The 24,683-nt window shown below is 38.4% G+C and overlaps 1 long non-coding RNA gene across 1 annotated transcript; it reads left to right on the forward strand.

Moving 5' to 3' along the window:
- Positions 1 to 394: 394 nt before the first annotated feature.
- Positions 395 to 24,370, forward strand: LOC128115178 (uncharacterized). Its single transcript, XR_008220031.1, has 8 exons — positions 395 to 470; positions 4,334 to 4,603; positions 9,394 to 9,557; positions 12,334 to 12,611; positions 18,453 to 18,599; positions 20,443 to 20,562; positions 21,183 to 21,468; positions 22,246 to 24,370. It is a non-coding gene; the product is annotated as an uncharacterized LOC128115178 (long non-coding RNA).
- The last annotated feature ends 313 nt before the right edge of the window (positions 24,371 to 24,683 follow it).

The following is a 24,683-nucleotide window of genomic DNA, read 5'->3' on the forward strand; positions in this document are numbered from 1 at the left end:
TACAATATCACTTCAAAGTACATCCTAGCACAAATATCTAGACAGAAATTTCTATTAACTTACCTAAATACTTAATGTGTTGGATTTCACTATGCTGCTTTCATTTGAAGGTAGATCTCAATTTGTAATGGACTACTCATCTATTGGAAATTCTATTCTAATAACAAATTATTGGTTTATGTGAAAAGCCACCTGGATATTTCAAAATATCATCTAATGCTTAAAGCTTCCAATTCAAAAGTTTCTAGTCTTAGATTCTGCAAAGCATTTTGAGAGGCATTGCCATAAGCATAGTTGAAGGTTTTCATTGTTATGTGTTGTTTTCTTATGTCCATGTGTTCAACCAACACATACCAAGGGCCTATTAAATGTTTTGCATTTTCTCCATGCTCCAGAAATTACTCACTGAGTGAGAAGTGTTCTCAGTTCAGCAAATCAACCATCATTGCAAGGTGCATCCAGGAGTAAAGGTGAGGTGACAATACAATAAAGACACAGATGTGATCTCTCTAATGCAAGTTACAGCCATTCCTTTCCATTGCTTATTTCAACTGTACTGACTCAGAATAATACCTGAAACCATTCAAATACTATTCACACAAAGTAACTGAGTACATTCAGATTAAACTATATGCTCTGAATCACAAAGCAAATGATTAGCAGCCTGATCCAATCTAAGATTCTTAAGAGGTTGATCAATGATCATTATGTTCATTAGAAACATCCTAGAAAGACTCTTAGGTTTGAAGAAAACTTTGAAGATGCTGAACCCTAAGGCATACCTTCTGCTTTGGTTAGAAAGTAAATAAAGAAGGAAAAAACTGCCATTGTCAGGGTCCTAGATAACAAACTAGGGTTAGATTCATCAGTACTGATTGATCTATTATAGATACTCAAATATGTAAACTGGTTACTTTTGGTAAAGAAGGAAAGGAAGAAAGAATTTCAGAAAGTTGCCTTACCCAAGACAACATATGGCCTTTATGCTGGTCTTGTTACTATTGAACAGAGGTGATAGAATATCAGAGAGAACAATGATGTCAGAGATGCATGAAATGTTGGAAGCTGTAACTCCCCATTTCCCTTTTGTACTTGAGATAGCAGAGGCCAAATAAAGAACTGACTTGTCCAGTGATGCCCAAAACTAGAAGCAGAGAGAAGTATCTTGACTCTTAATTCTATGACTTTTCTACCATTGTCACTCATGCTCTTAGATAACTTAGTAGAACATCAGAGCTTCATTTTATATTTTATAGTGAAAAAACTTATCTTTATCTTGAAAGCCAACTCTTTCTCAGCATGTGAAGGTGATTCTGTGCTTGTGTGTACCACACTCCTGGGTTTCCATGACCTTTTCTTCCAGCATGTTGTAGATTAATAGCAGATTGTTTCACAGAACATGAGCAGATTTTAGTAAAGATTTTTTCCCCTGGATAAATCTTGTATTTATGTTCATAAAAGTCCTTAAGATACTTATTTATAGTATTGTGATTATAGTTATATAATTCAGTATTAGGTATTTGAAATGACTAAGAGAGTTGCCCCAAGTGTGAATTTTTATAGTAGTATCTTTTATTTTTTCAATGTTTCATGCATTCATACAACATAAATTGATCATATCTGTGTAACACTACCTCCCTCAAACTTCCCCTATGTGTGCATGGATGTGCTGTCATCCACTGGGGTACAAGCCATCTACCAGTGGCCACATCCCCAAAGGTGAGTGGCTCTCTTTCCTTCTGCAACCATCTACTCCAATAGCTAGCTGCCTCATGGACATCCTCACATCTGTGCCAGAATTTTGATTATCTTTATCTCGTGCAGGTAACCACAGATGCTGTGAGTTGCTGTGTGCAATGGCCATGTTAAGTTCAGAAATAAGCATTTCCCAAAACTTTTCTGATACTCTGGCTTTTACATTCTTCCCATCTCCCTTTCCATAAAATTCTCTGAGCCTTGAATGGTGAAAGGTTGATAGAGATGACCAATCTGACTGAGTCCACATCTATGGGAACATACACACAGTAGTGGGTGCGCACACACACACACACACACACACACACACACACACACACACACATCTATAGGTACACACACACACACACGCACAACTATATGGAGTCTTGGATATATTGATGATATTGGCTGTCATAATATTTATTACTGTGTAATATAAGTATATATATAATGTATATACATTTATATCAAATCATATGAAATATCTTAAATATATCTTTTTCACTTACACATATATAAAGCAGAAATTTGCACTGGAAACAAATGTTTGATAAATAAAAATAGAAAAGTAAAGCATGAAAGAAGGAAAAGTGAAAGAAGGGAGGACAGGAAGGAATGGGTGGAAGGAAGAGGTAATAAGTTGGCTAGAGAGAACAGAATTTTCTTAGTAACCAAGAATTTCTTTCTTCATTGCTAATCTCTCAAACAATCACACTTTTGAGGAATAAATTATGGCTAAATAATAGCCATGGCAACTGTCTACAACATCTACAATGGCAGTCCATTAATACACTAGAGCACAGGGTTGGTGCACGATTGCCATCCAATAGTCAGTCCTTCATACTTACTGGTGGCCACTATAGCGACTTCAAAAGTTCAGTCTCAGTAGAGAGAAGGTCTTTGCAAGTTTATCTGAGCTCACAGGTTTGTTTCTGCTGACATGCTGGGATGGCCACAACAGAGCTGCTTGTAGAATTTATAGTACTTGGAGCTCTCACATCATAATTTCCAGGCCATAGTCCTCAAATGGATCCTATCTTGGTTATAGATGGATAGATAAGCCAATAGGCAACTTTCCAAGAGATTCCTTCTTGTTGAAATAATAAATCCCTTCCCTGAATCAGAGAAAAATTTCATTTTTGTTGACTTTTTTATTTTCCAGTCTACATTTTTACGTCTATAAATATGCTGAATATTCATGTAATTTGATGTTATGATGTATTATGTCATATGATACATAACTCTGTACTGACATTTGTTTTTATTCTTTTCTTGTGTTTTTCCCCCTTGCTGTATGGAAATCTAACCAACTCCCATCCTCTAACTGTAAGAAGATATTGACTTTACCATTTTTAACGCCTCAAATCTCGCAAAGAAGAAAACCTCAGAGCTCAATGACTCACTTAGAAAGCTTGCTTTTTGGTCACACATTTTCTGATGAAATAGAATTTTTAAGAGGAACAATATTTCTGTAGTTCTATTACTATTACCACTTCATGGTTGAATAGGTTCATAGATTTTCACATTTCATTTGTTAAAAACATTTTTATTCTTTGAGAATTTCATACATGCATATGATGTATTTGGATCATATTCAACTCCAGTCTTTCCTTAACTTCTTCCCAGTCCAACCCCACACATACCCTCTATCCCAGTAATGGCTTCTTGTCCATGGGGTTCATCACACTTACAGTACCAGACATGCCTCTCCTCCTGTGACTCAGACTTCAAACCAATTATGAAAGAGGTTTGTTACCACCATAACATTCATACCACAGTTGTGCTCATGGGCATATCTTTTTGGGTCAGTTATTATTATAGCTCATGGGTATCACAACTTGTTTAGACTATTGATGACTTTTCTCTGCCAGTAGCCTACTAAGCACCTTCTGTTCATATGAAAGCTAGCCAGCAAGAAGGAGACCTCACAGTCAGGACCAACTTCATTTCTCCATGTCCTAAGACCATGGTATGTGGTTTCTTCAGCAATACAGTTTTTGCATCAAGTTCTGGTGGACAGCCAATAACAATGGCAATAGATTGGTAGTCTCCATGACACAGCAAACAACAGTTTGAGGAAACTGGACAATGAGCTTTTTATTTGACATGATATAGCTTTTAGGAAAACCATAACTCCCTTAAATCCTGTATATGGTAGCTCCATTTGAACACACACACACACACACACACACACACACACACACACACACACACACACATGCATGCACATACCTTATGAAATAGTAGATTTCCACATGGATTTTTCAAATGTCTTTACTGTTAATTATCCTTTCCCTACCTCCCATCTCTCTTCACACTTTGCATGGGGAAAAAGATCCATATATATTCCATGTATATATCTTTTTATATCTATATATTTCTATCTTTTTAAAAATCCTTCTAGTTAACTCAGGCAGAGTCTCATTCATGATTTTTCAGTAGGAAACCAAGTTCTCAAAAGATAACATAGTAATAAAAGCCACCTCATCACATTATAATAAAAAACAAGACTTGAGAACACATTCAAATTTTGGTATAGAATTTTTCTCCAAGGAGTTCCAGATCTTCATATTTTCGTTCTTTCTTTGTTTTGTAGCTTGAAAGTTAGCTTATTCCTAAGCCAGGAGAACATTGTGATCTTCTTCGTCAAGTCAACAGACAGTTCATGCCTAGTGGACAAATGCTACAGCCGATGAAGCTGATGGTGATTACTACTGATAAGGAAAGAGATTGAAGGAAATCCAGAAGGTGGCTAAGCAAAGTGGATATTTTGTAGTTATGACCTAAGTTTATGATGGAAAGCAAAGAAGAGAAATGGGTGTTTACTGACTGTCTACTAAATCCAAGGCTAACGAGGACTGTGCAGGTAAGCCCAGCCATTCTGTGATGGTCTGAGTTATTTATCATATTTTCAGAGTGCGGAATGTGATTCTGAGATGGTTATGAAGATCATGTGGCTGGACAATAGGACATTCGAGTCTGTCATTGCAGCAGACCTTAAGTAAAATTGTATTTCTCTATCCCTGCAAATGTATCCACTCGCTCACTCAAAAGAACTGTGTGGCCTTCTACAGTGCATCAGTTCAGGTAGTGAGTTAACAAAGCATGGTATAATACAGAGAGACAGAGCAGGGTTGGAATTTTAATTAGATAAATTGTGCTGTATTATTATCATTGTCAGATTCAATAAATCTCTATGTTTCTGGTCTTCTTTATCCATTCTCTAAGAAAAAGAACACATTTCCTTTCATTTAACTGGTGTTCTCTTTCTGTAATGAAATCTTTAACCGTGTATTCATGAAGTGTTATATTCATACATTTGCATATTCTAGTACCCAAAGGAGTCCTGGGAATTTCAAATTTAATATAAAATGAATTTTGGAATAGAGTCTATCTAATACTTATGCCTCTAGACATTCTCTGGAGAGTTTCAAGTGAAAAAAAAAAAGTTTCTCAAAGCTTCCAAACACATCTAAGAAATGAAATCCTGTTGACAAATACTTTGGCTGAATGCCATTAGCTAAAACTTCGGCTAGCAAATTTTATTGAAGTTTTATGGGAAATAAAAAGCAATTCCATTAAAACAACAGCAACAACTGAACTAATTCCAGGTAGATGTTAAAGACTCTGCTTAGAAAAGAGAGTGTTCTCATCAGTTATTGCTTTTGTAATGGTAGAGTGTGCATAATGACATTTTCTTGCATCTAGCCTCTCTTCTAGGCAGTGAGACATCTCCATGGATATATTTGCCAACATAATAACTGGCGAACTCTTTGTTTTATTTGAGAGATAACATTTGCAATTGCTGGTGAGATCTGGAAAGATCTACTAGATGGGGGCCAGCCTAACAGCATCCTAAGTGTAAAGGCTTTTCTGGCTACCCTGGTGGAGTATCTTGTGTGCTCACTCAGTTTTCCAGAGCATATTTACCAGTTTTCAATGCAATTGTAAAAGATGGGGTCTTATCCAAAGTAGCTTTACAGTTACAAAACTCTGTGTGGTTGAGAGACTAATTTTTTTCTTGTTTTACAAAGATGTACTACTGAACACAGGACTGGCTAAGGACCACTGTAGGAAGGATGGAACTTATGTCTTATGCATTTTCTTGTAATCAACTCAATGTATAGACTCTGAATTTTAGGTCTAACTAAGTATAAAGTAAACTTTTTTTTTATGACACTGCTATGGTTTGGATATGGTCCAAATGACCTTCAAATTTAATCTAACCAGTGCATAAGGATGGGGCCTTTGTGTTAGACAAGGTCATTAGAGTGGGTCTCGGTGACTTAATATTGTGGGGGTGGTTTCATATAAAGGGGAGAGAGATTAAATGGAGACATGCATTCGCAAACTTCCCATCTTTTACCAGGTGATGTCTGATGTCACCCTGGAGTTCCGCCAAACAAGAAAGCCATCCATCTAATGCAGCACATTGTCTTGGCACCTCCAGAACTATGAATCCAACAATCCCCTTTTCTCTATAAAGCAAGCTTGCTTCAGGTGCCCAATTAGAATGAGGAATGAAATAAATTTACACAGAATTCTATCAATCACTTCTCTATTTTTTTAAAATGAATCAGAGGCTTCAGGTACTCAAAATTGAGAGATGTCTTCAATGGGAGTTCATGAGATCCTGTTTTATGTAGAGTGTGTAGTTATTTCCTTCAATACTATTATTTTTATTTTGCCAGACACATTTGATGTTGCCAGTGGCTAAGAAATGCTAGAATTTGGAGGACAATAGCTCACAAGATTGAATGATCAATTTTAGAGTTATTTTTAGGCTGTAACATAGAAGCTGGAAAGATCTTCCAAAGAGTAGAAATCTGTCTGAAGATCCATGTGTGGGACTCAGGCATAAAAAGTCACAGTTACGATCTTGTGGGATATAAAATTCATTTTGAAAAATCCCAGAGAAAAGGTCCTTTTAAGACACACTATTTGAAGGACTGGTGACATCTTACTTGGCACAGAGCCTTTCCCATATGGGGAAAGAACTCAGGTATTTTGCTATAGTTGCAAGGTATGAGCCTCTGCATATCCTTACCAATGCTTACTGCTGTCTGTTTCTGAACTGCCAGTCATCCCAGGAGATGGGACAGAGCAGCTCATCATGGCTTCGATTTGCATTGCTCTAGTGACTAATCAGAGTGAGTATATTTCTGTGTCCAGATTTTCTCTAGGTTTTTAGCCCTGTTTGGCTTTACAGCATGTGGTTTATCTGGGTATTGAGGCTAATTTTTAACCTAGTCGTCTGCTACTATCTTGACATCATATTCAGCAAATCAGTGACAAAACCCTGCCTTAGTGTATAAGGAAGCTTTCTATAACCATAACAAAACACCTAGGATAACCAACTTATAAAGAGATGGGGGCTGATATGGGAATATTTATTTATGGTTTGGGGGATTTCGGTAAAAGACTTAGTGAACTCGGCATTTTGGGTTCAGAACGAGGGCAGCAAATGAAGACAAAGTTAAGGTTGTGGAGGTAACTGCTCACTTTGTGAATGAGGGAGAAGAAAAGAAGTGGAAAAGAACAGAATCCTAAAATCCTCATGGGAAAAACCGAAGGGTTTCCTATTAGGCCCCATCTTTTTTCTCCCCCAGTTTGTTTTGTATTGAAACCATTATTACCACTTAGTCCAGGCTGGCCTCATACTTGTGATCTTCTAGCCTCAGACTTCCCCTCTACAGATGGAATCATAGATATGTCCTTCCATGTCTGGTATAGGCCTCACCCCTTAACAACTGAAGAATTCAGAGAGCAGCAGAAATGGTCTTCTCTGGGGAAGAGGCTATCCTGTCCTCGATTGGTTATCTAATATCAAGTGGTCAGTTCTGAAATAATATACATACAGATAGTACTATATGGACTGAGCAGATTGTATTTAGGAATATGTGCAATTTAATATACATATTACACATTTTAATTCTTGTCAGAGTGACTGTTCCTTGGAAAGTGCTTAGGGAAACAATGATTGGAGGCCCTTGATAAGATCAGAGAGCTCTGGGACTCTGAAGGCCAGAACAATTATTTTTAACTATGTAGGTGGGAAGGGAATCAGAAAAACTTTCATGCAATGAGAGACAGGTAATGAAATATGGAAGCAGTATGAATAATAACTGGAGTATGGAATTGCTATTGTAATTCCTGCAAATGCTGAAATTGTAGTAATTTAGACCTTTAAATTTGGATATAATGTCAATATGATGGAAAATGCAAAATTGCTGGGGTCTAGACCTCTCCATTTTCAATCTGGTCTCTGTCTTTTAGTAGCTGTCTATTCTTTCATGAACACTTTAACCTTTCTGTGGGCCCTACAGTTCACCAGGGCAACTGGCATGGTCTAAGAATTAAATGAGTTCATGGCTATAAAATACGTGGACAAATGCTTCAGGAGAGGGTTTTTCAGACTTAACATAGTTGGTGTTTTTGGTCACTTGATTCTTTGCTGTAAGGAGTTGTTCTAGGACCTTTGGTGCTTACCATCTAGTGTGGCAGTCTCCTACTTTCCAAGCTGTCACAGCCAAAAATGGTTTCAGAATCGGCAAGATGACTCATTGAGTAAAGTCCCTTGCTACCAAACCTGATGACACAAATTCAGTTCCTGGGACACAGAATGTGAATGAAGAGAACTGATTTTTACAAGCTACCTTATGATAGACATACTCCTGCTGTGGCACCTGAACTTATACACGCACGCATGCACACACTCATGCATGTGCAATAAAAAAAAATGCAATTAAAACAGAAGTCTTCAGACATTACCAAGTCCAGTTGGGCAACAAAGTCATCCTTGGCATAGTGATGAAACCATGAAGAACGTAGTTTCTTAAGTGTTGCTTTTGCTGACAGGAAGCTTACACAGAACGTTTGCTCTCCTCTGAGTCAAGGGTAGCTTCTGCATGCTCTGGTTCCTTGGATGGTGGTCTTCCTTTCTACCATTTGTCTTGCTGACTGCTCCAGATCAGATGAGAAATGCATGGCAAAGGGAAATTACCCATAGTGGAAGAGGGCACACAAAGACTGGTATACACTAACCATGGGAAATTAATGAAGAGTAAATTATGTGTATTCACATGTATATATTTCAGTTAGAAGGTAAAGGAAAAGGAATTCTTTGTATGGTTATGAAATGGCCGTATGACACCAATGACACCCAGTCTTTATGACAGATGAGTTCTGATGGATGGGTAGAACGTCTGAGCTTTTACAGACCCAGGGTAGGCTGTAATTAAAGCTATTGGGATTTTAAAAACGTAATTGGCAGGTTTTATCCCTGGACATTTGCCCTTCAGTTTCATGTGTTGGCAAAGGGATAATAAATATCGATGATTTAGCCCCTTTTCAACTGCCACTGTCACGTGAATTTATGAGAACCAGAGGGAATTCACTCCCTGGAAAAGGACAGTAGCATGCTTGACTGTGGATAGCACAATCTTTCCTTATCATTTAGTAACAAGCCATTTTAATTTGCATTTGATAATTTTCTTTATCTTTTGTTTCATACATTTTCTGAGAATAAGTTCTTTGTAGAATAAATAAAAAAGCAAAGTTATGTCAAATTATCTAAGATTAATAATACAGGAGAAAGAGTCAAAATTTGGATTTGGAGATCTACCATGTTTTCCCTTTCCCATAAATTCCCTGCAGTGTGGACCCTGACAGCCTCGGGAGTTTTGACCACTGTCTCTGAGTTCCAACATTATGAAATATGAAGCACTAAAATGAGTGACATCCATGCTGCTGTTTCAAGCCTTCTGTGATCTTGAAGGGGAACCTCTGTTTGCAGAACTGCGTTTAAGCTGAAGGAAATGGTGAGTTTTCCATCATCATAAGAAAACCTGTAAGGCAGCAGACTGAGCAATGCATTTATATTTCACCACATAAATGGTCATTCCTTGGTTGTACAAATCTTATCATAGCAATGACAGTCAAGGGCCTCTCCATATTCAAGCATGAAAAAAAATCTATAAAATTATATTCAATTGGTTAGCAGTCTGTGTCTGAGCTTTAAAAGGCTCACATTTCTTGCTGTGTTCAGAGGAGCAGTTTTTAAAATGATTATGATATAGGAAGCACTTGATCTATGTATGACTTCTAAAATGTGGGCTAAACTGATTAATGTGTTCAATTTATTAAAATGCAGCTCAAAAGTTACTCTCTGGTTTTGTTCGATTGCAAGTAGTTATTTTCCCCCCTCAGAAATATCAATATATCTCTTCTTATCACAGGAATGAATTTCAGGTGGGTAGGACCGAGATTATAGATTTATCACAAATGAAATAAATCTAACATAGAATTTACATTTTAAAAAGGTATATATCAATGAGATATAACTCACTTTGTCCAAATAATTATTGATTAGTATTTATTTATTCCTTGAGTATCACAATAAACTAGAACATTTATGCCAGTGTTTATTTATTCAATTATAAGTAAAACAAATTCAATTTCTTCAGGATTTAATTTCAAGTTTAACATCAGCTTAGTGTGGCTTAAGTAAATTTTCACTTTTTAACTGGAAACACAAAGAAAAATGTTTTTTTGTTAGTCGTAAGTGCACTGGATGGAAATAACGTAAAGACCGAGGGTTAGAAGAAGCTGAGAAAGAGCTAAAGCTTGCTTCTAAAACTGGGTAGCTTCGGTGTTAAATAAGCTTGCTGTTCTTCCAGAGGACCTGAGTTCAGTTACCAGCACCCAACAGTGGCTCACAACTTCCTGTATCTCCAATTCTAGGGAATCTGATGCTCCCTCTGGCCTCTATTGGCACCTGTACACATGTGTGCATGCACATATACCTACAAATAAATATAAATATTTAAAAGTAAAGGCTACATGAGTAGCTGAGTGGAAGGAGATATCAATAATTAAGGTAATAGTTTGACCTTGGGATTTATGGATTAAATGAATGATTCCTTTCTTCCATGTGCCTTTGATCCTGAAGATGTAATGTCTTGTTTATAGATCTGCCTTCCTCCTCCTCCTTTGTTTCATCCTCTTCATCCGCTGTTAGAGGGCATTAGGTTGGTCTCATGGTGAAATGAGAGAAAGTGAGAATTTGACATTTTAGGTACCCCAATGAGGTGATATTGTGTCCCCCAATATATTGTGCACCTTAATAAACTTATCTGGGGTCAGAGAACAGAACAGCCACTAGATATAGAGGCCAGAAAATGGTGGCACACACCCACCTTTAATCCTAGCATTCAGGAGGCAGAGATCCATCTGGATCTCTGAGTTCAAAGTCACACTGGAAACCACCAGCCATGGTGACACACACCTTTAATCCCAGGAAGTGATGGCAGGAAGCAGAAAGGTATATAAGGCGTGAGGACCAGAAACTAGAGCCTGGTTAAGCTTTTAGGCTTTTAGCAGCAGTTCAGCTGAGATTCATTCTGGATGAGGACTCAGAGGCTTCCAGTCTGAGGAAACAGGATCAGCTGAGGAACTGGTGAGGTGAGGTAGCTGTGGCTTATTTTGTTTCTCTGATCTTTCAGCTTTCACCCCAATACCTGGCTCTTAGGTCATTTCTTATTTAATAAGACTGTTTAGAAATTCGTCTACACCCCAAAGGCTTTCTTGCATTGAGATTCATTTAGGACTGCTCAGCTGATTATTTTGGAGTTCCTGGAATGGCAACCTTGATCAGATTCACATGAATTAAAAATGTTGAATATTCTTGGTCTTAGGGGCCAGGAAGGATCAATCGATCTGTCTGTCTGTCTGTCTATCTATCTATCTATCTATCTATCTATCTATATCTATCTATCTGAAGAATTGATTTATTTGTCACTTATTTTAGCTAAACATTACGTACGTCACTTTATGTATGAAGCTGATAATGTTGTCTGTATATCAATGAGTCAGAAAATATACCTGAAGAGACGCTCTAGCACTAGAACAGCTGAGCCTCATATTCACCTAGATTTAATACATAGAGACCTGTACTAAATAGTCCTCATCTACAATTTGTTTATCAGCTATTATGGTCTCAAGCTAGCAGACAATGGAATCTAATACTCATGGAGCATGGTGATAAACACTAGGGAAATAAAAAATGCTGCTGGAGCTGAGTGAGGAGCAAGTGTATTTACTCAATGGGGACACAGGAATATCTTCCTGTGAAAGCACATATTTGAGATCAGTTCCCAAGAAACAAAACAATGTTTACAGACTGAGATGGAGGCTGGGGTGTGGCAGAAGAAAGAAAGGGCTCAGCTAAATTCACCAATACAAGAAAATACTGTAGCGGTCTTAAAAAACCTTATGGAGGTTTGAATGCAAAAGTTCCAAGCTTTCCGACCAAATCATTGAGCTCTGTGGTATTCTTCTTTGTGAGATTTGAGGTGTCAAAAATGGTAAGGTCAAAATCTTCTTTCAGTTAGAGGGTGGGAGTTTGTTAGATTTCCATTCAGCAAGGGGGAAAAATCCAAGAAAAGAATAAGAACAAATGTCAGTACTGAGGTAAGTACCATATGACATAACAAATCGTAACATGAAATTGCATGTGTATTCAGCATATTTATAAACTTAAAAATGCATATTGAAAACTAAAAAAGTCAACAAAAATGATTTTTTTCTCCGATTCAGGGAAGGGATTTATTTCAACAAGAAGGAATCTCTTGGAAAGTTGCCTATTGACTTATCTATCCATCTATAACCAAGATAGGATCCATTTGAGGACTATGGCCTGAAAAGTATGATGTGAGAGCTATAAGTGCTATAATTTCTACAAGCAGCTCTGTTGTGGCCATCCTAGCATGTCAGCAGAAACAAACCTGTGAGCTCAGATAAACTTAGAGAAAAGTCTCGTGAAGACTTTCCCTCTACCAGGACTGAACTTCTGAAGTCGCTATAAGTGGCCACCAGTAAGTATGAAGGACTATTGGATGGCAATTGTGCACCAACCCTGTGCTCTAGTGTATTAATGGACTGCCATTGTAGATGTTGTAGACAGTGGCCATGGCTATTATTTAGCCATAATTTATCCCTCAAAAGTGTGATTGTTTGAGAGATTAGCAATGAAGAAAGAAATTCTTGGTTACTAAGAAAATTCTGTTCTCTCTAGCCAACTTATTACCTCTTCCTTCCACCCATTCCTTCCTGTCCTCCCTTCTTTCACTTTTCCTTCTTTCATGCTTTACTTTTCTATTTTTATTTATCAAACATTTGTTTCCAGTGCAAATTTCTGCTTTATATATGTGCAAATGAAAAAGATATATTTAAGATATTTCATATGATTTGATATAATATATATATTACAAATATTATGTACATTTATATTACACAATAATAATTTCTACTCCAACCAAATTCAACCATATATCCAACACTCCATATAGTTGCTGTGTATGTGTGTGTGTGTGTGTGTGTGTGTGTGTGTGTGTGTGTGTGTGTGTATGTGTGTGTGTATATATATATCCATAGGTGTGTGCCCTGGCAGATTGGTTATCTATATCAACCTTCCACCATTCAAAGCTCAGAGTAGTTCATGGAAAGGGAGATGGGAAGAATGTAAGAGCCAGAATATCAGAGAAGTGTTGGGAAATGCTCATTTCTGGACTTAACATGGCCATTGCACACAGCAACTCACAGTATCTGTGGTTACCTGCATAAGATCAAGATACTCAGAATTTCAGCATGGAAGGGGAAGAGGTCCACGAGGCATCACTTGTATTGGAGGAGATATTAGAGTAGATGGTTACAGAGGGAAAGAGAGTCACTTACCTTTGGAGATGTGGCCACTGGTAGATGGCTTTTGCTCCAGTGGATGACAGCATATCGATGCACATATAGAAAGTAATAATTGGGCTCGGGGGTTATTAAAAATAGCGAAGAAGAGGACATGAATTTGGGTGGAGGATGAGGTAGAGAGAACTAGGAGAAGTTTGAGGGAGGTAGTGGTGCACAGATATGATCCATTTATGTTGTATGAATGCATGGAACTGAAAAAATAAAAGATACTATTATAAAAATTCACACTTGGAGGCAACTCTCTTAGTAATCTCAAATATATATTATGGAATCATGTAAGTATAAGCACCATACTATAAATAATCATTTTATGGACTTTTATAGATATAAGTACAAGATTTATCCAGGGGAAAAAATCTTTACTAAAATTTGTTCATGCTCTGTGAAGCAATCTTCTATTAATCTACAACATGCTGGAAGAAAAAGTCATGCCCTAAAGAAAAAACAAAGATCAAGAAAAAAAAAAACCAATGGAAAAGTTCCCATGCAAGGAGAGTCTGACTAGTTCTTACTTCTTTAGTTCTTACTTCTATTTCCTAGTGGTAGTGATAATAATAATTGCAATACTTCTTGGGCAGAAAGACGGCTCAAAGGGTAAAGGCATTGGCTGCAAAGTTTGAGGATATGAATTTAACCTCATGAACCCACATTGTAAAATTAAGACCTGACTCCAAGCAGAAGGCTGACTAACAGCCATTAACAGACATCATCTCCCTATTGAGAGACTCCTAGAAGGCTCAGTCCCTGCACTGGACACCTGGTTTCCCAGTCCCTAGCACAAGTCCCATGAGATAGAGGGAGTAAACAGTACAGCATCTCATCTCTCCATCAACTAGAAATCATTTTTTTCCTCATGGGCGAGCCCCTCTCCTTATTGAGGTCACTTATACTTCTGTAGAAATAGTCCACTGTTAACTTTTTTTTTTTTAACTTACGTGTCTTTTTTAGAAAAATTACTGAAGTGTGAGGGCCTAAAGAATTATCAAGTTATTTGGACCAAATTACTTAAAAACATTTTTTTGGTGTGATAATTATGTGGAAAAAATTCCTGAGATTTTTAATGAATTGAATATTTAACAAATTGAGGGAGATATCCTGAGATACTTAACAAACTGAAAAACTGGAGGCAATACAAACATTCAAGTCTGAATGATTCCTGGAGGTTATATAAGTGCCATGAATCAGAGCAAAATTTCTTTGAATCCCTTTGTTATGAATCATTCTTTCCATATCACACTGTGTGAGCAACTTCATCATAGTTGAGATCTTGTCATGGGGAAAATCCCAGATTCTCAGATGTTATTTTCATGTAGTCCTTGACCCAGTTGTGACCGTCAACCAGTCTTCATCTTTGATGCTGATTCTTTGTTACCCTCATGCACCTCCTTCTTCTAGCTTAACTTGGGTTAGAATTCACGCTTCAGTCTGTTTTGCCAAAATAGTCGAAGCGCCTTTTTCTACCAAATATATTGTCAACCCCTTTGCATCCTTTTTGACTGCCATACTTATTTATATTCACTCAACTTGATACTCCGAATACTCCCTCTTCTGTCTGCACGCATTAGTGTGTAGCCAGAGAAAAGGACACAATTATGAGGCCTCATCATTGTCAATGAGATTCTGACAGGGCTTTTTTAAAAAATGAAATAAGAAATAAAGGATTAGTGACTGGATGTTAGAATTTGAAGGAGGGCTGCAGAGCTGGCTCAGCAGTTAAGAACATTTGCTGTCCTTCCAGATGACGTGAGTTTGGTTCCCAGCACCTAAGTCAAGCTGCTCACAACAATCTGTGATTTCAGCTCTAGGAAATCTGACGCCTTTGACCTCTGCTGGCACCTGCAGTCCTGTGCACACACCCCATGTATATAGGCACACCTACGCATAATTAAAAATAATAAAAATGCATCTTGACAGGTCCAGCCCGCTGCCTGCATGGCACAGGCTGGGTGGAAGACAGCCAGTCAGATGCCACAGGACCGGACTGCTCTGGACACTACTCTGATGAGCAAGTAATGTGGTGGATAGATGGGAGAGAAAGAGAAACGGAGCAGTTTAGGTGCAGTGGAGAGAGGCAGAACTGGAGACATGATGGTGGTGAGTAACAGGCTAGCATGAGTAGCCTGTGCTGTGACCTGTCATGTCCAGGCCTGAGATGCCCCTGGGGGCCATGTCTGGGTCCATGGCCCTACTGCAGCCAGGGTCTGTGTTTCTATTAGTGGTCCGTGTTACCCCCAAATGCCATGTGGATGCCTGTGGTCTGGGCTGCCACTTGGGGCTGTTTTAATGACCGAGGGCATGCTGCCACCAGAGCCGTACTGATCTGAGTGGCCTGTGCTGCCAGCTGAGGCCATGGTGACATCTGGACCCTACCACAGCTGGGGTCTGTGTTGATGTCTGTCACCTGTGTTACCACCAAAGGCCGTGCAGATGCCCATGGTCTGGACTGCTACCTGAAGCCACATGATGTGGCTTGTGCTGCCACCAAGGGACAAGTCTGAGTCCATAGTTCTACCACAGCTGGGGTCTGTGTTTATTTCCATAGCTTATGTTACCTCCAAAGGCCATGAGGAAGCCTGTATAGCCTGGACTGCTACTTGAGGCCATGTTGATGTCTGAGGACAGAGCTTAGCTGGTGCTGCCACTCAATGGCTGATGCAGTGGTAGAGCTGGCCTCGCCCTTCACAGGAGAGATGGCCCTGATGGTGAGAGGGAGAGGTGACCCCATTCCGTGTGTGTGTGTGTGTGTGTGTGTGTGTGTGTGTGTGTGTGTGTGTGTGTGTGTGTCCTAGTGGAGGCCTGGGCTTACCAACCCAGCTATCACCTAGACACACATCCAGGGCTTTGAGATGTTGGGCACACCCCAATATCTACACCATTCATGAACTGCTAGATCATGCAAAAGGACCAGTCCTGAGGAACCAAAGCTGCAGGATCTTCATGACTTGGGGCAACAGCAGGATATCTGAGAGGAGTCTCAGTGAGGGTACAGTATTGATGGTGTAGCAGAAGCCAGAGGCCTGAACCAGACCAATGAATGACTCATTGCAATGAATATTTACAAGTAAAGCTCTTTGGGCAAAAGGGTATGCTGCATGACACACCAAAGTTCCCAATGCCTCTATGATGGTAAATGGAATACGTGATGGAGAGGAGGAAAAGATGGAAGAGTGAAGTGATTTCTTTTTAAAATTTTTATTTCTATTGTTTTCTTTTGTGTGAGAGGCTACAAGGTTGGAGGGCAGATATGGAAGGACTGGGAAATGAGTGGGATTGTGGTACATGATGTGAAATTCCTAAAGAATCAATACAAAATTATATACATATATATGTATATATAATTTTTATTTATAAATAAATAAATAAATAAATAAATAAATATAAATACATCTTTAAAAAACCCAAACAAAGAAAAATATTTTGGAGGAGATGAAGATGTAAAAGAGATATCTCATAAAATAAAACTGTTAGTAGACCAGGGTTACCAGGGAACATCAATTTCTGTCTTATTAATGATCTTTTTTTTTTTTTCCTGCTTTGAACCACTACCTTACAGGATTCTTGGATCCTGTCCTCCTGGCTTTTCACTTTTCTCTTCAATCATCATCTGTTTCACCCACTACTGGTGACACTCCCTGTGTTTACCTGTCACCCCAGCACCTGTAACAACCTGGCATAGGCATCACTGGTCCAGGACAGAGGGAACAGTTTAGGTAGAAAATTTAGGAAGCCTTTAAATGGGATCTTAGAGAGTTGATGGCATTACATCCAATATTTTGTTTAGAAGGGGAAAAGGAATTCAGAGGAATATACTGCTACAGCTGAAATTAAAAAGAGGGAGGAAGAAAAGGAGGAGAAGGAAAGAAAAAAAACATATCTGGAAATAGTCATTTACCTTCCATCCCAATTGTAGCATGGTATGTCTATATGAAATTCAGAGTAGAATGTCCCTTGGGTGTTCAGGTATATGTGTGTGTGTGTGTGTGTGTGTGTGTGTGTGTGTGTGTGTGTGTGTGTGTGTGTGTGAGTGTGAGTGTACATGCCATTGAACGTACATGGATATCAGAGGATAACTTCTTAGACACTATATGATGCAAGAGAGCCAGTCACACAGCTTCTAAGACCCTGTGTGTGGATTAAGTAATTCTGGCCCTATTTGAAAAATGTAATTTTTCACACCATTCAGTGATTTGTTATCTAGCAGTTTCAATTGTACTCCTCTTTGTCTTGTTTCATGATTCTAGGGGCAAATTTTAAGAAGTATCTTAAATTTTTTTTTTTACTTGAACATAATGCTAAGCCTTGCCTACAGAGGGCACCAGAGGAACGTTGCAAGAGACCATTTCTGCTCCTTCCAGCCTCCTTGTTTCTAGGGCACAGGGTCAAAACAGTAGCTTTGTAGGTAGTTTCACTAGCACCCCAGTGGGGACTTTCCAAGTGTGTTCCTCGGGCATGCTAATGTGGAACTTCCTAAGAAGTCCTGTGTTGTCTGATTTTCTTTTCTTGTCACTCTCCACACGAACCGACTTAGAAATGTGGCCATTTACAGGGCAATAACCACTTCCTCTATGAAGACCTAACCTTAGCTGGTGGATAGGTGGTTATGACCAAAACCCATCCTATACACGTATGAAATATCTCCAAGAATAAATGAAAGTATAGTTTTAAAGAACACCGTCAGATTCCTTTGCTCATATCCCGTGTTTCCCAACCTTCCCGAGGCTGCCACACTTTAATACAGTTCCTCATGTTGTGCTGACCCCCAACCGTAAAATTAATTTGTTGCTACTTCATAACTATCATTTTGCTACTGTTTTGAATCGTAATGAAAATACCTGATATACAGTATATCTGATATCCAACCCCCAAAGGGGTTGTGACTCACAGGTTGAGAACCACTGCTGTGATCATTTTGAGTGGCATGTGAAAATGATGCTTTCTTTTCTTTCTTGCTGCAGACATGCTAATGAAACAGATATTTGAATGATAACAAATAGAATAAGGTGAACTTGATACTTAACTACAACCTGTTGAAACCGTATCATGCAAAATATATAACTCATCAAATGTGGAAACCTAAACAAATAAAACGCGACTCATCAAAGGTATCAAACCAATGGAGAGAAATAAAAACACCGGAAACATCTTTGTTAGTTCTTAGAGAAACTGATGTTTTTGTCTAGAGTTCTTGTCTGGAGACAATTTTTAGACTAGACTAGTGGGTATGAAGTCATATTTGTGTGTTGGCCTCCTGTTTTGTACCTCAACTGTAGAAGATATTTTGTATTCTGTCCACGGCTGTTTTGTGTAACAAGCGTGGTCCTACTCAGCCCCAAAGCCTCACATACTTGCTTCACTTTCTGTGAGAAATTTTGCTAGTGTTATAGACATTGCCTTCTCTGACACTGATGGCCAAAGGGCCAAACAAACAAACATGGCTATGTGCCCATAAAACTTTATTTGTAAAACAAACTATAGGCTACTTATCGTCTATGGCTTCAGCTTGATCACTCTTGTTCTAGAGCTCAATAGACATGCAATAAATATTCACTTAAAATGTAAAAAAAAAAGGATTATTTTTGTGTTTTTTCTCTTTCTCATAATACACGCTATCAAGATATAATTGTATAACAAATAGAAGACTAGTCATAATGGATGACTTAGGAGTCTCTGTAGGGTAACTACACTGCGGATATCAGCCACCTTGCCCATATGGATGGACACTGAAGTCCTGGGGCACAGGATAAACTCCATGCTTGATTAAAAGCAACCCAAAGGTGAGGGTTCCTTCGGAGGTGCTGCAGTCTGCAGTCTTCTGTTTTTCATTTTCACGAGCGGCTCAGAGCTGTCCTTAATCCATCATGTGCCTCTTGAGTGTGTGCTCTGGGTCCACTGTCATCATGAAAAACTACCTCATGAACTTAGTGGAGGAGTCAGGACTGAGTCTGAACTATTTACATAGGTCCTGGAGAAAATGTCATCCAATGGGGAAGACACAATCCAGGAGGCGTTTCAAGCATTTATTTTGACATAGAAATATTATCAGAGGTACCCATTTTTATTAAGGTGCCTGTTACGTCTATAAATCCGGTTAGGCAACTGTCATTAGTGAACTATTAATGAACTCCTAGTCACTCAGTTTGAGGATGCTCATGCCATCATATTACTCAGATCTGCCTCTGCACCTTGAGCCCACCCTACTAATGTATTTCAGCCCTCTTGGAATTGCTGCCTCCTGTTCTTCATGATTCTAATTGGTTTTCCTTTCTCAGCCAGACTAATCTTCCTGGGGCACGAATCTAATCATGTCAATATTTTTCTCAGAAACCCCAAATGATTCCCTTTTGCCTTCAGAGTGAGTCTAATCTCAGCCAGGTGCCTCAGTGCAGGCTCCGTTTATATCCATATTTCTCTACCTCTCCCAAATATATCTATTTCTTTCATGGAAATTTGCCAACTCAGATCCAGGGCACCAGTTAATTGAATTTAAGATAATGAATAACTTTTTAGTGTGGATGTATCTCAATATTGCATGGGGAATTGTCATACTAAAACTCTCATGGCTTGTGTGGAGTTCATATTTAATAGGGGACCTTGTGTTTTTATTGGTCATTTCATCAACTAAACTTTACCACTCACTGTGTTTACTAGGTTCAAATAATATTTGTTCTTACCTATATATCGTGCTTTTCAGCTTCTATGATTTTGCTAGAATTTCTTCCTAGTCCCTTAAATGCCTTAAATAATGTGGCTATCGGTGGCCTAGCTCTATGATCTGGTCAAATGGTTTGCTCTATGGTCTTCCTTTTCCTTACCCACATGAGGGAGATAATAGCACCAACCTTGGGTGATTATTGCAAGGTTAAGTTTTGAACTTTATCAGAGCTTTCTAACAACACGTAGGTCATGAAAGAGTTCCACAAATGACAGTGTTCTTTCCCCTTACAGCGTTTCCTTTTGTGCTTGAGAACCCACAAAGCCTTGACGTGTACCTGTGAATTCCAAGGCAATACGTGCTCACACTCATGCAGAAGATGAAACAAAAAGTCAATCTCATAGGAGCTGAAGGTAGACATGTTATTGTTTTATCTTTGGTCACCAGACTCTGGGGATAGTAAAGGTGTATCCAGGATGGATGGAGAAAGGTTGAACCGAGTTACAGCTAATAGGAGAAATAAGTTTGTATGTGCTATTATTTAATAGGGTAAGTATAAATAGTGATTACACATTGTGTGTCTTAAAAAATCTAGATATTGGATGTTTCTATCATAAGAAATAATGGATATTTGAGGGAATATGTTTAACCTGATTGAAAAATTACACTGTGTGCATATATGTGTGTGTTTGCATGTATAGTATCAAAGCACCAGTTAGTACCTTAGTAATGTTTACAATGTTTAGGTTTTGTGAACAATCTAAAGTTAGAATTGAAGAAGAAATTTATAATGTAGTTCAAAATAAAATTACTTGAGGCAGTCATTTCAAGCCTTGTAACCATAACCATAATCAGACTTAAGACACACAACTCTGTGGTAGTATGTGGTAATTGATGTTTATCTAGGTCATGGTAATTTTAGACAGTCATCACAACACAGAGAAGTATGGTTAATCCTGTAGCAAAGGACTTCACGGAAACCTAGGGACTACATTCTAGCTTGCTAATTTGTATGTTCCTTACTCTTTTCCAGAATGGTCATCTTTTGACAATGTTTTGGGATCCATCTTTTTTTCTCCATTGATTTTTTTTTCTGCAGAGGGTAGAGCTACATTTTTTTTAGTAAAGTGCTAATAAACAAAACAAATTATCAAATATTGACCTCTTCTGTAGCTTTCAAGTGATGTTGTAGTTGTATGTCTAGCCAACTCCGTCCTTGGATCCAAGACTACTCCATGAGAGTGTGTTCATGGCTTCTCTTCTGGGAAGAGGACTTGTCTGGGCAGGACATGCTGGGACAAGCAGATATATCCTTTCAGGTATGGGTATTGTCAATCTCTGGTGGTTTCTTCAACTGTAAGTCCCTGTCTGGTTCCTCTTGGTATTTATATACCTTACTGGGTGCAACAGAGGGATGTTTTACTACTCAAGGTGACACTGAAGGGCAGCCAATGAGTCTGAGCTTTGAGAAATTGCAAACTAACCTTGTATCCTAGTTTTTGCCTTCCAGATTCAGTCTCTTACAATAATACAGTGATAATAACTCCATTTATTATTATTATTATTATTATTATTATTATAGTTTGGAGCTATTGATTTGTATAACCATATACTTTCTAATTAAAACAATTGGGTCAAAATAGGAACTGGGAAGCACCTGCCAGGAGAGTTGCATAGAGTAGCAAGAATCACCTGTAAGCATTGTGCATTTTGGAGCAGGCTGCATAAATGGCCCCTCAGCAAAGTGAAGAAAACAGAAAGAAAACAAATTGGAAAAAGGCAGCTGGGTGAGAGGAAGGACTCCTGACAGGCTACACGGCTGAGAAAACATACAGGAAAAGTGTCTAATAATTTAGTGAGACATAGTTTATGATTTGTGACCTCTCCTTCATTTCTTCATGAAATGTTTGGAATAGTTATAGTACTCTATAAGCTTTGGGTTTATCTTTACTTTTAGTGTGCAGGATGAATAATTTGGGTGGTAGGATGGGTGACTGTATGGACCATATCAACCAATGGAACTCATATTTGGTTCTCACATAGGTTATTGCTTCAGTTTGCATCAAAGAATAATTTTATTGCTTTTTTTTATACAGCTGAAATAATGAAGAAAGCCTAAGGCAAGAGATTGAAAGATATGGTCTAATGTACAAGGCATCCTTCCTCTTTGTTGTGTTAGATGATCTTACTAATAGACTAATCTGGGAAAATCATTCGCAGGTTTTTATGGGGTCTGAATGCTATTACAAGGATGAAAGCAATTTCCAAACCATAAAAGACTCTAAAGGTAAAAGATGTCATTGTTTAAGCTTACAATTTACACATGAAGTCTTTTAGTTCTTTCATTTTTTTTTTTTTACAATGTCTGCCGCACGAGTAGCATGGGAAATGCTCAGAAATTGCTGAGAAAAAAAATGAATGAATGCTTGGGGTCACCTATCTCCTCCCTATGTACCACTCTTAAGAAATTCATTGACAAAAGAATGCCAACTGTGCTTGTTTGCTGTGGGATATTGGACAGATAATACAAGCAGGAGTGATTTAAGTGAGGGTCACATTGAAGAATTCAAATGGGACTCAACAGTGAGAACGGTCGCAGAGGACATTGAATCACATCCCCTCTGCAGAGTTTAAAGAGATTGGATTCTGTTCTCTTTGGAGCAATTGAAGTCTAATCTTGATGAACTTGAAGATCTCTCAGCATCTTTTCTATCCCTTTAATCTTGGGATTAAAATGAACCTGAAATCTTTAGTGCCTGGGGAAGCAATTGATGTTCTCTGTATGAGTTTAGATAACACTGAGTAAGGAACCAGTATGTAGCTTGGCTGCTTCTCATTTGGCTACTTTTAAGTATATTTACAGTAAGCATTGCTGATGTACAATTTTTTTTAAAAAAAAATCTTAAAACATGTTGTGGACCTTTTTGCTTCCAGTGAATCTTGCTGATGGCATACATTCTCTTACTCAGGATTCTTTGGTGTGAGTCATAATGATAAAGTGTGACTTAGAGTCCTATGATTCACTTCAAGATGGCTCTTATTATTTACAGAATAATGCAGATGAATCACTTCGGGTATTTCAAAGGCCTTACATAAATACACAAATAATACATCCCAGTTTCTGACCATTGCAGCTTTTACAATGATGGTAACATACAAAGAAATTATGGCATCACCATAAATTTCTTTCATGGTCTTCCAAGCCAGGTGGCTCTTCCTCTTACAAATGTCTTCAGATGAGGACAAGGCAGTCCCTTTCACTAGTCTGGAACTTTATCCATGCATGGATCATGCATGCATGAAGGGATTTATTTACTTATGAACCTTTAATGGTAGTACGATGGCCTCACACACGATGGAGTGGCTGCTATGAAAAAGACAAAAGATACTGAGTGCTGGTAAGGATGTGGAGCAATCCAAAAATTTGCTGTGCTGTTGTTAGGAATGTGAATTAACATTGCTACCGTGGGAAACTGTTTGGCAGTTCCTTAAACTAGAAAAAGAACTATCATGTGATCCAGCAATCCCACTACTTGGTGTATATGGAAACAAATGAAGTCAATATCCTGAAGAGACATCTGTGTTTCCACATTCATGCTGTGGTGATCACAATTGCCAAGGTATGGAATCTAGCGATGCTGTATTATCTTTGGGAGGTGGAGGACATTGCAACTGTGTCCCTGGAACTTTCTTTCCCATTTCCAGTGCTGTAGCTGGGTCACAAGAAGCATGAAAGGGGGCCAGGAGAGGACTACCTTGACAGGTGTTATCTGAATGAACACGGACTTCCCTCATGTTCGGTGGGATAAAGCAAAGTAGTGTTTTATGTATAAGGGGAAAATAAAATCTGCCTTTGTGATTGGTCCTTGGGATGCTGGCCAAACAGTGGAATGATGTCAGTCAATGCTGAAAACTCCTTAGACTGTAAACAACATGGTGAGTGGGTACAGAGAACAGTGGACTGGATAGAAATGCTTTATGTTTACCTGGCTTCTAGGGGACAGTTCCAGTCAGTAACTTTTAATAAGTCTTATGTCTAGTATGCTATCTTTGAGTATTTTCTGTGATTTCTTGGTAACTTACTCCACCATCGCTGTAGACAGAACATATATGTACATCTATGGATGAATCAATAAAGAAAACATTATTCAGACTTTACAAAGAACATTCTTACTTTTATAACAGATTGTATGGAACTACAGGATATTGTACTAAGCAAAGTAAGCCAGCCACAGACAGAACCAATCAATGTGGTCTCACATCCAATTGATAAAAATGTTGACTTCAAAGATGTAGAAAGTAGAATAGCCACTGAAAGGAGGGCTGGGGGTGGAGGTTGGGGAGATGCTGGTCACAGACCATAACATCTAGCTAGATAGAAAAAAACAACTCCAAGAATTCTACTGTGCAAAATGGTGACTGGAGTTAATAACAATATACTACATTTAAGAAAATCTCTAAGAGAATATATTTTAAGTGTTCTTACCACAAAAATAGCTATGTGTGGCTATATATATGTGTATGTATATGTGCA

This window comes from Peromyscus californicus, unplaced genomic scaffold, assembly GCF_007827085.1.
Source record: "Peromyscus californicus insignis strain IS unplaced genomic scaffold, ASM782708v3 Scaffold_1__1_contigs__length_55948999, whole genome shotgun sequence".
Classification (NCBI taxonomy): Eukaryota; Metazoa; Chordata; class Mammalia; order Rodentia; family Cricetidae; genus Peromyscus; species Peromyscus californicus.